The sequence below is a fragment of the Dunckerocampus dactyliophorus genome, unplaced genomic scaffold, assembly GCF_027744805.1.
Source record: "Dunckerocampus dactyliophorus isolate RoL2022-P2 unplaced genomic scaffold, RoL_Ddac_1.1 HiC_scaffold_87, whole genome shotgun sequence".
Lineage (NCBI taxonomy): Eukaryota > Metazoa > Chordata > Actinopteri > Syngnathiformes > Syngnathidae > Dunckerocampus > Dunckerocampus dactyliophorus.
In genome coordinates, this window is record NW_026559923.1 from 37,501 (window position 1) to 42,661 (window position 5,161).

Sequence of the window (5,161 nt, forward strand, 5' to 3'; positions counted from 1 at the left end):
GGTTCTAAAGTCTGTGAGAGCCGCTGTGTCCCTGGATGAAATGAGAAAAAGGGTGAAAAAATGGCAAAGTGTCAAGGGAGAAATTCAGAAACTCAGGCCGAGCTGGCTGGAGCCCAGGGGCGGCTGCAAAGTCTGTGGAGAGCCGCTGTGTCCCTGGATGAAATGAGAAAAAAGGTGAAAAAATGGCAAAGTGTCAAGGGAGAAATTCAGAAACTCAGGCCGAGCTGCCTGGAGCCCAGGGGCCGCGGGAAAGTCTGTGGAGAGCCGCTGTGTCCCTGGATGAAATGAGAAAAAGGGTGAAAAAATGGCAAAGTGTCAAGGGAAAAATTCAGAAACCCGTGCCTAGGGTCCTGGAGCCCAGGGGCGGCTGTAAAGTCTGTGGAGAGCCGCTGTGTCCCTGGATGAAATGAGAAAAAGGGTGAAAAAATGGCAAAGTGTCAAGGGAGCTAGGCAGAAACCCATGCCTAGGGTCCTGGAGCCCAGGGGCGGCTGCAAAGTCTGTGGAGAGCCGCTGTGTCCCTGGATGAAATGAGAAAAAGGGTGAAAAAATGGCAAAGTGTCAAGGGAGCTAGGCAGAAACCCATGCCTAGGGTCCTGGAGCCCAGGGGCCGCGGGAAAGTCTGTGGAGAGCCGCTGTGTCCCTGGATGAAATGAGAAAAAGGGTGAAAAAATGGCAAAGTGTCAAGGGAGAAATTCAGAAACTCAGGCCGAGCTGGCTGGAGCCCAGGGGCGGCTGCAAAGTCTGTGGAGAGCCGCTGTGTCCCTGGATGAAATGAGAAAAAAGGTGAAAAAATGGCAAAGTGTCAAGGGAGAAATTCAGAAACCCAGGCCGAGCTGCCTGGAGCCCGGGGGCGGCTGCAAAGTCTGTGGAGAGCCGCTGTGTCCCTGGATGAAATGAGAAAAAAGGTGAAAAAATGGCAAAGTGTCAAGGGAGCTAGGCAGAAACCCATGCCTAGGGTCCTGGAGCCCAGGGGCGGTTCTAAAGTCTGTGAGAGCCGCTGTGTCCCTGGATGAAATGAGAAAAAGGGTGAAAAAATGGCAAAGTGTCAAGGGAGAAATTCAGAAACTCAGGCCGAGCTGGCTGGAGCCCAGGGGCGGCTGCAAAGTCTGTGGAGAGCCGCTGTGTCCCTGGATGAAATGAGAAAAAAGGTGAAAAAATGGCAAAGTGTCAAGGGAGAAATTCAGAAACTCAGGCCGAGCTGCCTGGAGCCCAGGGGCCGCGGGAAAGTCTGTGGAGAGCCGCTGTGTCCCTGGATGAAATGAGAAAAAGGGTGAAAAAATGGCAAAGTGTCAAGGGAAAAATTCAGAAACCCGTGCCTAGGGTCCTGGAGCCCAGGGGCGGCTGTAAAGTCTGTGGAGAGCCGCTGTGTCCCTGGATGAAATGAGAAAAAGGGTGAAAAAATGGCAAAGTGTCAAGGGAGCTAGGCAGAAACCCATGCCTAGGGTCCTGGAGCCCAGGGGCGGCTGCAAAGTCTGTGGAGAGCCGCTGTGTCCCTGGATGAAATGAGAAAAAGGGTGAAAAAATGGCAAAGTGTCAAGGGAGCTAGGCAGAAACCCATGCCTAGGGTCCTGGAGCCCAGGGGCCGCGGGAAAGTCTGTGGAGAGCCGCTGTGTCCCTGGATGAAATGAGAAAAAGGGTGAAAAAATGGCAAAGTGTCAAGGGAGAAATTCAGAAACTCAGGCCGAGCTGGCTGGAGCCCAGGGGCGGCTGCAAAGTCTGTGGAGAGCCGCTGTGTCCCTGGATGAAATGAGAAAAAAGGTGAAAAAATGGCAAAGTGTCAAGGGAGAAATTCAGAAACCCAGGCCGAGCTGCCTGGAGCCCGGGGGCGGCTGCAAAGTCTGTGGAGAGCCGCTGTGTCCCTGGATGAAATGAGAAAAAAGGTGAAAAAATGGCAAAGTGTCAAGGGAGCTAGGCAGAAACCCATGCCTAGGGTCCTGGAGCCCAGGGGCCGCGGGAAAGTCTGTGGAGAGCCGCTGTGTCCCTGGATGAAATGAGAAAAAGGGTGAAAAAATGGCAAAGTGTCAAGGGAGAAATTCAGAAACTCAGGCCGAGCTGGCTGGAGCCCAGGGGCGGCTGCAAAGTCTGTGGAGAGCCGCTGTGTCCCTGGATGAAATGAGAAAAAAGGTGAAAAAATGGCAAAGTGTCAAGGGAGAAATTCAGAAACCCAGGCCGAGCTGCCTGGAGCCCGGGGGCGGCTGCAAAGTCTGTGGAGAGCCGCTGTGTCCCTGGATGAAATGAGAAAAAAGGTGAAAAAATGGCAAAGTGTCAAGGGAGAAATTCAGAAACCCAGGCCGAGCTTCCTGGAGCCCGGGGGCGCCTGCAAAGTCTGTGGAGAGCCGCTGTGTCCCTGGATGAAATGAGAAAAAGGGTGGAAAAATGGCAAAGTGTCAAGGGAGCTAGGCAGAAACCCATGCCTAGGGTCCTGGAGCCCAGGGGCGGTTCTAAAGTCTGTGAGAGCCGCTGTGTCCCTGGATGAAATGAGAAAAAGGGTGAAAAAGTAACAAAGTGTCAAGGGAGAAATTCAGAAACCCAGGCCGAGCTGCCTGGAGCCTCAAAGCGGATAGAAATAGCGTGGAGAGCCGCTGTTAAGCCAGACGCCCTCTGGCGGACACAGGCAGGAGTTGCAGTAAATGCATTGAAGTCAATGGGCGAGAGTACCCAATGCGCCAAAAAAGTGCTGAAAATATGACAAAGTGTCAAATGAATGGGAGTCAATGGGCGAGAGTACCCAATGCGCCAAAAAAGTGCTGAAAATATGACAAAGTGTCAAATGAATGGGAGTCAATGGGCGAGAGTACCCAATGCACAAAAAAAGTGCTGAAAAAGTCCACACGAGCCTAGTCAGAAATGCAGGCCGAGGCGGCTAAAGCCCCAAAGCGGCTATAAAAAGCGTGGAGAGCCGCTGTCGCCCCGGAGGAACGGAGAAAAAGTGCTGAAAAAAGGCCTAAATCCTAACGGACCTAGGCGGAAGTGCAGGCGAGGCGGCAGGAGTCTGAAAACCGCTATAAAAAGCGTGGAGAGCCGCTGTCGCCCCGGAGAAACGGAGAAAAAGTGCTGAAAAAAGGCCTAAATCCTAACGGACCTAGGCGGAAGTGCAGGCGAGGCGGCAGGAGTCTGAAAACGGCTATAAAATGCGTGGAGAGCCGCTGTCGCCCCGGAGAAACGGAGAAAAAGTGCTGAAAAAAGGCCTAAATCCTAACGGACCGAGGCGGAAGTGCAGGCGAGGCGGCAGGAGTCTGAAAACGGCTATAAAATGCGTGGAGAGCCGCTGTCGCCCCGGAGGAACGGAGAAAAAGTGCTGAAAAAAGGCCTAAATCCTAACGGACCGAGGCGGAAGTGCAGGCGAGGCGGCAGGAGTCTGAAAACGGCTATAAAATGCGTGGAGAGCCGCTGTCGCCCCGGAGGAACGGAGAAAAAGTGCTGAAAAAAGGCCTAAATCCTAACGGACCGAGGCGGAAGTGCAGGCGAGGCGGCAGGAGTCTGAAAACGGCTATAAAATGCGTGGAGAGCCGCTGTCGCCCCGGAGGAACGGAGAAAAAGTGCTGAAAAAAGGCCTAAATCCTAACGGACCGAGGCGGAAGTGCAGGCGAGGCGGCAGGAGTCTGAAAACGGCTATAAAATGCGTGGAGAGCCGCTGTCGCCCCGGAGGAACGGAGAAAAAGTGCTGAAAAAAGGCCTAAATCCTAACGGACCGAGGCGGAAGTGCAGGCGAGGCGGCAGGAGTCTGAAAGCGGCTATAAAACGCGTGGAGAGCCGCTCGGATGATTTTTCAAAGTGTCAAATGAATGGGAGTGAATGGGGCAGAGTACCCAATGTGTAAAAAAAGTGCTGAAAAAACGACAAAGTCCACACGAGCCTAGTCAGAAATGCAGTCCGAGGCGGCTGGAGCCCCAAAGCGGCTATAAAACGCGTGGAGAGCCGCTCGGATGATTTTTCAAAGTGTCAAATGAATGGGAGTGAATGGGGCAGAGTACCCAATGTGTAAAAAAAGTGCTGAAAAAACGACAAAGTCCACACGAGCCTAGTCAGAAATGCAGTCCGAGGCGGCTGGAGCCCCAAAGCGGCTATAAAACGCGTGGAGAGCCGCTCGGATGATTTTTCAAAGTGTGAAATGAATGGGAGTGAATGGGGCGGAGTACCCAATGCGCGAAAAAAGTGCTGAAAAAACGACAAAGTCCACACGAGCCTAGTCAGAAATGCAGTCCGAGGCGGCTGGAGCCCCAAAGCGGCTATAAAACGCGTGGAGAGCCGCTCGGATGATTTTTCAAAGTGTGAAATGAATGGGAGTGAATGGGGCGGAGTACCCAATGCGCGAAAAAAGTGCTGAAAAAACGACAAAGTCCACACGAGCCTAGTCAGAAATGAAGGCCGAGGCGGCTGGAGCCCCAAAGCGGCTATAAAATGCGTGGAGAGCCGCTCGGATGATTTTTCTAAGTGTGAAATGAATGGGAGTGAATGGGGCGGAGTACCCAATGCGCGAAAAAAGTGCTGAAAAAACGACAAAGTGTCAAATGAATGGGAGTGAATGGGCGGAGTACCCAATGCGTGAAAAAAGGTCTGGAAAAACGACAAAGTGTCAAATGAATGGGAGTCAATGGGCGGAGTACCCAATGCGCGAAAAAAGTGCTGAAAAAATGACAAAGTGTCAAATGAATGGGAGTCAATGAGTGTTTTGGTCGACCAGGAAAAAACGCGTTTACGGGAGAGGGTAAATCAGCCGAGAGGGGGGGGGGGGGTATACTTTACCCTCTCCCGTAAATGCCATTTTTCCTGGTTGACCAAAACACCTCCAGCACGATTTCGGAAACCCAGTTTTTAGAAACACTGACCTCCAGGGGAAGTACCGAGAAAAGCACACTTTTGAATCCGCTTTTGACGCACTGAAACACGGACGTGAGCTGGGGCTGTGCCGCTCTTGGAAAACCCCTGGAGGTTATTTTCTAAAACGGGTTTCCGCGTCCCCCTGGGCGCCCGTGTTGGGCCGCGCAAGGCGGTCCGGGCTGCCCACCCCATCTGAGTGCCCCGTTGGGCCGCGTGCATGGCAGGCATCCAAGGAAGGCTGATGAGCAGCGGTGATGATGATGATGAGACACCAGCTGCAATTTTGACAAAGTGTCACCTCTCAAGCATTTCCAAGCGTGACACAAACAAAAGGGAACG